Source organism: Oppia nitens, unplaced genomic scaffold (assembly GCF_028296485.1).
Source record: "Oppia nitens isolate AA-2021 unplaced genomic scaffold, nextdenovo-longstitch-racon4-pilon3 scaffold9_pilon_pilon_pilon, whole genome shotgun sequence".
Lineage (NCBI taxonomy): Eukaryota > Metazoa > Arthropoda > Arachnida > Sarcoptiformes > Oppiidae > Oppia > Oppia nitens.
Window position 1 is genome coordinate 2,010,001 of NW_026533253.1, and position 13,501 is coordinate 2,023,501.

Genomic DNA, 13,501 nt, shown 5'->3' on the forward strand with positions numbered 1-13,501 from the left:
TGTCTTTAATACAAAATGTTACACAACATGACTGTGCAATACCCCCATAAGCTATTGGCAATACAAATAACCTGTCATATCGTATACAGTGGTCATCAACTTATGTTATTTGGCAATCGTTGCCATTCATCACTGATGGAGCTCTCGTTTGAAAGTATTTACTATTTTTTAGATGCATTTCTTTCATTTCATGCATTTAGACTAATATCGTCACTAATATCATCATTAAATAGTTTGTGATTCAATGCTTGTGTGACCAAACCGTTCACTGCATTCAATTCATTGGTGAGTCCGGCTCTCAAGTCATTCAACATTCACTTCTAGTTTTATCAATTCAATTGTTAAAACTACTACTGAATTATAACACAAAGATAACGGTTTTTATCTTTATTGTATAGGTTTGATATACTTCTCAAAATATATTTTGCAATTTTTCTACCAAAAGGAGAATAAATTTAATCGTGATTTCCATTATAGATATTTTTGAGACAAACCAATATATTAAACACAATATATATAAAATATATAGATATATAAAGTATTCTCATTTTGCATAAAACACAACTCACTTATACAGCTGTTACCTAAGCATATGCCACATATATGACGACCCTATGAATTGCTGCGAAACACCGGCACTGCCTACTCATACCATCCCTACCAACACATATGGATAGCTATCCTCAGATAAATTTTTCATCAATTCTCTTATCCTCAAACTTATAGCTCCTCTTATCAATAAAGTAATGCTTTTATTTTTATTTTTAATATTAAAATATATTAGAAATAGGCAAATATATATATATATATATATATAGATAGACAGACAGATTAATAGAAAAAAAAGATAAATGCTTATATGAAAGATATGCATAGATATAATAACAATTTTTTATTTACAAATATATACTGTTATATTGAAAAATATAATGATTTTAGGAAAGTAGTCGCATATGTGATGCAAACTATATACTGTATAGTATAGTGTATTTCATGAGCACTGAATTTGAGTGATAAAATTGAGTGCCAAATGAAATTTGAAGACATCAATACCCACTTTATAACGCTATACATGTTTTTTGTTTGATTTTTCTCATATTATGCCTGAATAGACTTTTATTGTTTTAAATGTTAATTTAATATTATTATTGTTTATAGAAAATTAAATATATTTATATAACTTTTCAAAAAATTTTCACAAATAATCTGAAAAACCAAATTAAAACCCATTTTTATTAATATGATACAAATGCCATTAACATTAAATTGATTACTACTAAACAAGTAAAATTTATTTAAATAATTAATTAATTAATATTGTAGTTTATTGTATTGTAAGTGTAATATTATTATAGGTGTCTTATTATGTTACTATACGATAAATATTGTGCTAAATTTTTATTTAATTAATGTTTTATTGATATATAGTTTGAACACATATTAAAAGTTTTATTACAGTTTTATATTTTTATTATACACAGAAAAAACAATACAGACTGTGTATACCTGTATAAGAATATGAAAATACAATATGAAGTCAATAATTTATTTATTTATAATTGCATTTTTATTAAATATTTTTTATGGATAATACAAATGATTTATAATGCATCTAAATTTTATATATTACTACATTTAATACTCATTTTTTAAACATTTTATAAAATTATTAAAACAGCAAATTTTATTTAAATTTATTCAAATATTTATTCAAATTTATATTTAAAACTATTATTTAAATGATTAAATAATTATTGATTTGGTGACACCTAAATGGGCTAATATTAGATTTTTTCTTTAAATAATTATTTGTTAGACTTGAAGTTAGCTGAATAAACTCAATAGTATGTTGCAATTGACTCTCAGTGGTACTCATATATTATGCTATTATATATATTAAGTTAGGAAAAGGGCTTTGACTATAATAATCCTTTAAGAAAAGGGAGAAAGAAATGAAAGGAAGGGTAGGTTTGGGTCAACATTTGATGTGAAGAAATTGAGAGCTGCAGTGGTATATCAAACAACATTCATTGCATTTTGTGATTGTTATTAATGAACATTTGCAGAGAGAGAGAGAGAGAGAGAGAGAGAGAGAGCTAATCGTTTTCAAACAGAATTTATTATGTATTTGACTTATGCTTTGAATAAATCTTTTTATCTAATAATAAATGATTCAATGAAACAAATGGTTAAAATCTGGTATAACCAACATTTATTGAATTATTGCTTTATTTTTATATGCTATCAATAAAAAATATTTGCATATCTCATAATTTAGTTTTAAAAAATTGTATAATCTTTTTTTGTATAACAAAATAAATTATTTATTAAAGTGCATCAAATGTTGATCTTATTTACAATAAAGTAAACTCCAATTGATGTGGCAATCATGTGGTTATCCCGCAGTTTATTGAATGTGAGTAACGCCTACCTTCTTGTGGTGACAAATGACCGGTGGTTAGTGGTCAACAAAAATGCCAACAAAACTACATTTCTATCGTAAAATCATTTATCAAAGTGTCTTAAATAACAAAAAATAGCGTAAAGGAAAAAAGGGAGAGAAGTGGAGAGAGAGAGAGAGAAAGAGAGAGAGGTGTTGGCGTGATATTGGATTTGTTGTGAATTACAGCTATAAATGAAATGTTAATCTAATGTTACTTTTGTTATGATTTAAAGAATAAGAAATACTATGAATGAAGTGGAGAAGTGTTTGTTTGCATTATTCAGAGTCTAAACAAAAGCGTTAATATATTAAAGTTATGAAACAAATTTGATGATTGAAAGCCATTGAGAAAGTGTGTGTGTGTGTGTGTGTGTGTGTGTGTGAGAGAGAGAGAGAGAGAGAGAGAGAGAGAGAGTCAATGAGGTGCTGGTTGTATATCATGTTATGCATTAGTTAAGTGAATAACACAACATTTAGATAAATGAAGATAAATCTTTACAATCACTTACATAAGCTTTGGCTTATCTAATACAGTGGTATATCGTTGAAGAGCTAGTAATAAATTTTTACCTCAAATAATATCTATATATATATATGTATAACTTAATATATACATCACATTTAGAGGAACTAAATATTATTAGAAATATTTTGTTTTTATCAATTGCTATAAGTTTGATAACAACGTCAAGATTTTTAGATATACAGTGCTTAGTGTGGCGGCAGTTGATATTTGTCAATACATTAGCTGCCAATACAAGTGCCTAACTTATAAACTATTGATCATATAATGTCTATATGGTGTCTACTATATGTTATTTTTTGTTGTTTATTAATCACATATAAAAGAAATAACATTTGATAACTAATATATATTGAGAATAATGTGTTTGATTTAAGGCAACAGCACAAGGGTTTGCAATTTGTTTAGTTGACAACCAAATCGATAAATGATTGAATGGCAGACAATGATAAACCACAGTATTTATAAAAATATATATATAATAATAAAGTATAATGATTTCAATGACTTCATCCCTGTGCCCGTTCTTGTGTTACCAACGGTGCTTTTATTGACATTGATTTTTAAAAATAAATAATAATAATAAAATCAATTAGAAGTCGAATTAGAGATTCGGTTTGGTTTTGAAAAAAAAATTTCATATATGATTTAGATTTAAAAAATAGTTTTTAAACATAGGTATACAAAAAATACAAATTACAGTATATTAATGTAAATAAAAAACTTTTTAATTATATAGTTAATTTATTATGTATCATAATTATCTTAATATTAAGTTATGTTTTATAATTATTTTATTTTTATAAATTAAGTACTGTTTTATTAAACTACAATACATGTATATACTTCACTCTTATTTAACCCCTTCCAGTGGTTTTGGTTTAGTTTGTGTATATCGGTTTGGGTTCCGTTTTTTAATAAAAAAAACTTAAGTTTAAAACTCTAGGATCAATAGTGATATCATATCAATGTATTTCCAATGGTTAACTATTTGACTGCAATAAAATCGTGTATTAAATTTTAATATTAAAGCAAATCATAAGTTTGTAATACAGATGTTGTTTAGTAATAAGCCATACATACAGTACAGTCGGTGTACTGACTCATACATAACATACAATACAATCGATTCAATTAAATTGTATTACTTTTTGCTACTTTTTGTGTACTCTATATTGAGTCAAATGTGGCACAAAACTAATCATATAATATATTCGACATATTCTCAAATCCAATAAAACCTATATATATATATTGTATTTAATATAATATAATGTGAGAGAAAATCAAAAAGAGAGTGAAAGTCGAGAGAGTGTTATGAGTGGGTGAGTGAGTGAATGATTTAGTTATGAGAGAGAATGGAGAGAGCGGCGGAACGGTTGTCCGTAATTAATAGACGATTGGTTGGGTCACATCACAGCCCATTGACTTTTAACAGTCGTGTGTTGCGTTTCACTCAATTAGCCATACAATCATACCATACAATCATACCATTCCCTCTTCACTTAAATACTATTGTAAAAACCGAGAAACTACTACTTCCTTCCCCCAAATCCTCTCTCTCTCTCTTTCTCTCTCTCTCTCTCTCTCTCTCTCTCTCTCTCTCTCTCTCTCTCTCTCTCTCTCTCTCTCTCTCTCTCTCTCTCTCTCTCTCTCTCTCTCTCTCTCTCTCTCTCTCTCTCTCTCTCTCTCTCTCTCTCTCTCTCTCTCTCTCTCTCTCTCTCTCTCTCTCTCTCTCTCTGTTTATTTGGCATACATTATATTTCTCTCAGATTCACACTTTCATAGCTCATAGACTTTTATACTTTTATTTAGTATTACACAAATCAATGACAAAATATATATAAAATATGGTTTAATGTGAAGCACCGGTTATATATAGTAATGATATGTCGGCACCCATAACAAGGATGTCATTTGTTTAACGCTCGACTCGTTTTACGTGTTATTACATACAGTATAAGCCATATATACTATATATATATATATATATATATATATTGATACTGTACTGTATATACGGTATTATATGTCATATAACTGAGTGATGCAATGAATGAGCCATCGATTCAATTGAAGTGAACGGCTGTTGCACTTAAACATCAAATCATATTCTCTAAGCATTGCTTTCAATGATTCAATCATTTGATTCAATAATAACTATATATTTCTCTTATTGTAATCATTGAGTCGACAATTATTTCTCATTCAAATAAATGTTTCAAAATATAGTACTCTCTCTCACTTTATATAAAATTTATATGTTTAATATATTTAACGTTAACTAAACATAACTTTAAAATGCAGTACCTTTTAATGAAATTCAATTTTTTTGTTTCATTATTGCACAAAATATTATTACAATATAAGAAAACATTAATTTTAAACTTATTTGATTTCACGTAATAAGCTTTCATTTTCAAAATATATTTATATTTTATTATATTATAAATGTTTGTAAATTAAATAAATACTGTATGTATAATCAATCTATTATAACCATTAACTCCAATAACAGTAAATATAATTTAAGATTATAATAAAATAAGTTTTTCTAACAAAATTTAATAAACATTAATAAAAGATAATTTACTCATTCATTTTATATAAAGATTATATTAATATTTTCAATTGATAATAAAGTAATATATAATTGATAATATACTTTATTGCAAAAATATTATTATGTTTTAAGCCGACAATTTTCGTATAAAACAAAATTATTTTTATTAGTAAATTATGTTACATATTTATAAAAATATTAGTATACTTTTACAAATTAATTAGTTTGTTTAATTATTAATAAATTAATTTTATTAATTTTTTTAAATGTATAAAATAAAACTCATTCACTTAGATGACTGTTTATTCTAGTAATTAAATAAAAGTTAAAAATAATATTATTATCCAATGTTATAACTACTGTTTTTTAAAAAAGTAAGAAATTTTAGATAGTATACAATTATTGTTATTAAATAAAGCATTTTATAATATAATATAAAAATGAGACAAAATAATAAATATTAATATAATAGTAACTTTTTCAAAATATATAATTTAATTTATAGTATAAGATATATGGATATATAAAGAAAGTAAATCTTTATTCAACATTGTTTAGCAAGTGATAAGTTAAGCACTGATAGGACATAAAAATAGTTTCAAATTATTTAAATTGCTTTAAAACTATGTTTTAGATGGTCTTTATATTATTGTTGTTTGAATTTTGTGGACAACAAACAGTGAAGAATCAATTTAAAAGCATTATTGAGATAAAGTTTGGTTAAAATTAGATGAGATTGACATTTGATTTGATTAGAGCTCATGAAAAATCACGTGAAAGTGAATGCAATGGTTTTGGCAATGAATGTGAATTCAATACAATGTAATGTCTGTCTGTTTTCGGCCGATAATCTAATTTTGTTGCAATGCTTTCACATTAGTCTCATTTCAACTAACATAACAATCAACTCTACATTTTTAATGTAATGTAAAGTCAGTTTACACACAAAGCAAACGGCTTTTAAACTATTTTTATCGACTCTTTTACTTTCCATTGCCTTTCACAACATTGTATTGCCTTTTCTCTCGCTTTTTAATTAAATGTATTTTTGATTTTTATGCTTTTAAATCCATGTTTGACTTATCGTTTATTTTAATAACAATAAATAAAAGTAAAAACTTCTGTTTTTTCGACCAACAAATAGCCCGTAGTTTAAAAGGTTTATTATTAACATATATTTTATGATTGCAATGGCATATCGGCTGTGAACATTTACACACTCACTGCTATTTTAATCGCAAAATTATTATTTATACTTATATTATGATTTGATAATTAAGTATTGTTTTTATAAAATAGTAAAGAAATAAATATTTTCCAAAATTAATTGTCATTTTAGTCATTTAGAGTTAGAATAATAATATTAATATAAAAAGAGATTAAAATAAATATAAATATACTAGGTAAAATAGTAGATTATTAAAAGCGTGTTTCTAATCTTAAATACTAATAATATTGATTTAATTAAATTGTTATATATTTAAAAAAATAATTTTATGAATAAAAATTTTATAAATATCTATAAGATAAAATCATCATCATTGGCAATATATTGTTACTAGAAGTATGTTCACTACATTTATGTTATTTGAGGGACATTTAAAAAGTGTTGTAGAAATAGTTAAAAGCTTTGAAAACAATGGTTAAACAGTGATAATAATACTGATAGTAATGGTAGTGAAAGATGTTTGGATAAAACAAATTGTCTATTAATACATTTAGTGTTGGTAATTTTTCGCAATTCAATTTTCGATTGCCGCAATTGCGGAAAATTGCGTGAAATTGCTTGAAATTGCGCGCATGAGGGAATGTATAAAAATTAACTTTGACAACGTTAAAAATTTAATTTACTATAGATTAAGATAATTTACTAATTTATTATTAGTATTAATATGGTTTTTAGATGGCAACATTTTATAATAAAATAATTAAAATTTATATAATTAATTTATGTTTTTATTCATATTGCTTTACCATTTAAATTTTGTTAATTTTTAAAAAATTATAAATTGTTGTATGTTACAATTGCGATTTTCGCAATCGAGCTTTTTGCAATTGCGGCAATTTCACGCAATTTCCGACCAATGCAATTGCGCATTTTGCAATCGGTACATCACTAAATACATTGTTTTGAAAATATACATGTATTGTATATAACACAACAAAATAGGTATTTGTGATGCTTTAATAATGAGAGTACTTTAAGTGTGAATCCATTTATCCATTTATTTTTCATGACTTAATGCTTTCTTAAAAATGATTAAATCTTTAAAATATATTCAATAAATATCATTAAAGTTTGAGTACTAAAAAGATTTCTATTCGCATAATACTCTTTTAAAGTTAAGCTTTATGTCAATAATTTGTTACTATATTTTAGCAAATAAAGACCTAAAAGTTGAATTTAATTTATCACTATATACTACAATAGTTTTCATTTTGTGGTCCAAATATAACAATAGAGTTGAATATTGAGATACAAATAAATGATTGAATATGTTGTCGATATCGAGAGATATGTGTTTGAGTTCAATGATACCATCAAATTAATGTACAATACATGCAAATCGCGGCTCTCATATCATATATAAATGCATTTTATCGCTATAAATACCAATTATCAGATTTAATCATTGATATACAAAACCAATCAATATATTAATATATTTATACATATATCTAGTTCACAATTGATAGTATGTTTGTATGTATGTATATATGTGTATAATATACACTGTATATGTATGTATGATAAATTTATTTGTGTGTATTTTTGTGATAATAAGTTGTAGCAGTTTTTAATTTAACACAAAGTTAGTGTAAATTTGTTGTTATTTCATGCTGGTGATACGAGCAATTAATTGATTTTTTTATAACTAAATTAATTAAATAAATATATTTATTAAAAAAATTTTTATTACTTACTTATTTATAATTAGATGGTTTGAAAATAATTATATATGGTCGATATGTACCATTTAATTGATAATATTCACCAACAATTGAATCATGATTTAGTTTTAAGTGCATTAAAATTAAATTAAAAGATACTGAAGTATGTTTGCATATTTTGCAACAATACTCTCTTTCATTATGTAAAACTACAGTCCTATCCATGTTAATAATAAAAATGAAATAAATGATTTTTTATAAATAAATATTTAAAAATTATTTTACATAAACTTTTGTTCTAATTCTTTTAGCAATAAATAATTAAACATTTTAAATATAAAATTATTAAAATAAAAAGTTAAATATAATTTAAATTTATAGTTAAACTTTAAAAGTTGAGTTCAAACTCATAAATTTAATAGTTATATTATTTATAAAAAGTTAGTATTATATAAAAAATTATATAAGTTTTTAGAAAGATTTATTAGGATTTCAAACAAAAATAACTAATTTTATATAATATTATTTTTAAATACTTAATAATTATATATAAATTTTAGATAATAAATAATTTTTTTTATAACTAGAGTTGTTAATTTATTACTATTTAACTTTAATTGTAAAATACATATAAGGAAAATTAGATAATAAATAATTTTATTTATAACTAGAGTTGTTAATTTATTACTATTTAAATTTAATTTTAAAATACATATAAGGAAAATTAGATAATAAATAATTTTATTTATTACTAGAGTTGTTAATTTATTACTATTTAAATTTAATTTTAAAATACATATAAGGAAATATTAGATAAAATATTACATTTTATGGAGTTGTTTCACTTTATATAGATTTATATTAGAGTGAAATCATATAAAAAGCGAAAGCATTTTCTCTAAATTCATTCAATACATTCTTTGTATTAAAAACTTTTTTTCTAAGTTTAATTTACAGTATTTGTATATTACGCTACAATGTCTGGCAAAGCAAAGGATTTCGTGGATATGGAGGCTCTGGAGGTCTCAGATACAGATGATTCTGGTGCTGGTAGTGTTAGTGGTGAGGAACCTATATCACTTATTATACCTAAAATATCAAACAAACGGCAAAAAACTACTACTAGTAAACCTAGTACATCAAAAATAACAAAAAAAACTAAAATCGACGACAATGAGGGTTATGACATTGTGGACACTACAGTTACTGCAAAACAAGGAGAAAAATTGCTACACAAATGCAGATCGGGTATTGTATTATGTTTGATTTATATGTATTTATAATTGTTTATTTAGTATTAATTATTAATAATTTATTTTTAAAATTAATTTTTTTAAGACTACTTTGGCCAGGCATTAACCGACGGAGGTAAAGTTGTTTTTTATTCACTTAAACGTCATCCGACTACAGGCAATTTGATTCCTATTTATTCATATCGATTTGAAGTCGGGAAAATACAACATGCAATTAAAGTATTGGGCTTTTTGGCTAAAAAATATGGCGATAATTGCTATAAATTGGCCAATAAAGAGCTTAAAAAATTTGAAAAATAATTAAATTTTATTAAAAATTTAATTATATTTGATTTACTTGAATTGAAAAATTTGATTTTTTTAATTATTTACTTTTATTTTTTAATTTTTTTGATTTATTTTTTTGATATATTTTTTGATTTATTTTTTTGATTTATTTTTTGATTTATTTTTTGATTTATTTTTTGATTTATTTTTTGGTTTATGGTTTTTATTATTATATAAATTTTACGGAATTTTGCAACACTAGTTATTTTTTGCAAATATATTTAAAAATTTTATAACAATATTATATATATATATATTTTGCATTAATATAATTATAATTAATATTTTAATGTTTTTTTAAATATAATTAAAATTAATATTTTAATGTTTTTTAAATATAATTTTTTACAAATATATTTTTAATATTTTTACATTTATTTTGTTGTCAATATTATTATTATTTTTTATGTAATTAAATTTTTCAATATTAAAATGTTTATATATTATTATGTTAATAAATATATATATATAAAAATTATATAAATATATATTAATATAAATAAATTTAGATATTCATCAATTGGATGAGTTGTCTCATTGACCACAACTCGCATTATAAGTCATTTGGCAATTGATTTCAAACACAAATACATGTTTATAATGATAACAAAAACAAGAAAACAAAATAAAATATATTTTTATTTTACTAGACATTAAAGTCATTGATTAAATCATTCAGTCATTCAATAAAAGTGATAACAATATAAACTTATAGCAACTTATAACTTGATTAAATGTGTTTATATATTATTTATAAGTAATATATTTATATTTATATACTGTACTAGTATTTTTGAGTTTATTTTATTGAAAAATATTTTATAATATAAAAATTTAAAACAATTTGTTTATAATTAAGACAATTTTTATTTTATTATCAATAAAAACAAATAATTATGTAGAAAAATCTTATATACAAAACAATTATAAAATACTAGTATTTAAATATTATTAAACAGATAATAATGCAAAATTTTAATACCATTTTAACTGAAAAATAACAATACAATTACTTTATATATATACAGTATATATATATAAATGTATATAAATATAACTTTTATTACAGTTTATAGATTGATAGCAAACAATGTAATTATATAACAAAATCAATTGACTTTTCATACTTACATTAAATAAGCGATTATTTCAGAGAAATGACTTCAGATATTAATGACAATTGATGTCAGTGTTTGTTCATATGATTTCAATTTGGATGTCAATTAAGATTTCAATAAATTTGATGTCAATTAATAATTTTGATTTTGATTCAAATGAAAGCAACGAAACCAATGCTAAGTTTATAACAAACACTCAAACAAATCAATGAATCATTCAATAGACTATTCACTCAAACATTCAATGCTTTTAGTATTCAAACTAATCACTCAATTTTCATTAATATATTTAAATATATATTTATTTTTATTTTTATTAGAAAAACTACTTACACTTTATATATAATTAATTAATTATTATAAAAATTTTAATGTTTAGTTTTTTATCGTCGGATTTTTTTCATTTAGTTATTATAAAAAAATTAATTTAAAAAATCAAACAAATATACACAAAAATATAACATATATAATGTGTGAAACAAAGAGATATTGAGTTTATATAATATATATATACTGTATATCTTAAATAAACTTTATATATATATATATATATATAGTAGTCAAACATTAAAAATAAGTCTCAAAATAAATAAATGATTTTTTTCATTTTAGTCGCTGTCTTACTCACTCATTGTACCTATTAAGTCAAAAAACACAAAACAAGTTTTTATAATGAATACATATATTTATTGTTTATATAGAGTATATGTTATTATCTTTTTTAACGCTATAATATAATGTATATAAAAGTTATTTATTTGTATACAGTAATGGATTTTTATTAATGTATTTACAAAACTTTTAAATTTTTGGTAAAATTTATATATATCATTATATATATTATATAAATAAATATATTGCTACCAGTGCTTCGTTCAATGCATTGATAAAGTTATTGGTTATTGAGGTATCTGTGGTGTTGTTGTTGGCGGTGATGGCGGTCATTGTCTTAACAACAAAAAATTAAATAATATTTTTATAGATAATTATTTTATATATTTAAAAATTATAATAATTTAATTAAATATTGTTATAATAATAATAAATAATTATGAAAATATATGATATTATATAATAATTTATTAATTTTTGTTATTTCTATATTATATATAATAAATTATAATTATATTTCTTAATTTTTAAATATATATTTATTATTTTCGTTCACAATGTTATTATTATTGATATTAGCTATCACAAATGTATAAATATTAGCTTTTTAATATAATATGTTATGACGTATATCTATGTTTATCAAATAAAAAAACTATAATTTAATTAAAATATGACAATTATATCGTAATTTATTAAATATATAATAATTATTATTATTTAATATTTTATAGCACTATTGCATATTTCATAAACAATATTATTTAACTTGTTTATACTATTTATACACTATAATCACGAATTCCTGAAAGTAATACGTATATGAAATCTATAAGTCGGTCTGTCTGTCTGTCCCACGAGGACATAGGTTCGAATCCAGACTCAGCTACGCTTTTTTTTTATTTTTAAGTTTATTTTTAAGCAAAAAAAGCAAAATGGTGTTCAATAATTAATAAAAAAAAATTTTAAATTTAAAAAAAAAAATTTTTTTGAATTTTTTTTTGTTTTTTTTCTTATTTAAGTTTATTTTTTAGGAAAATATTAGTTTATTTTGTAATACTGAATCATTTGATACCCCACATGACTATAGTTGTTTATTTTGTCATACTAAATCGTTTGATACCCCACATAACTATAGTTGTTTATTTTGTCATACTAAATCGTTTGATACCCTACATAACTATAGTTGATTTTATTTTATCACTGAATTTAATTTTTAATTATGATTATGAATTCGTGTGGAAATGCTTTCTAGCATTCTCAACTGGTTTTTTTTATAAGATTTTATTTAATCTATAGAAACAGTAGTTTATAGTGTTTTGAATTTGTAAAACTTGATATACAAGATTTTTTAAAACTATACATCAGTTTATACTATACATTGATTTTTGAATCAAAATATTTAACTAATAAGCACTTTAATGATATCTAGTGATTAATAATAAAAACAATATTTTTAAAATATAAAATAAAAATTTAAATGTTAAATGTTAAATTTACTTGCAAGTATATTAATATACTGCTAATAAATTTTAACATTTTTTATCTATATTTTATTATTTAGAAAAAATACTAGCTTGTCCTGCGTATCATGTATAGCCGTCAATTTTTTTATTAAATTTAAAATATCTTAAATCATTTAAATGACTAATTTCTTTTATAAAATAATTTATAACATAATGTAACAAAACTACAGAATCAATACACATTAATTCGACTAAAATGTTGAGAATATTTGATATATATTTAGTTTACTCTATTTAATACATT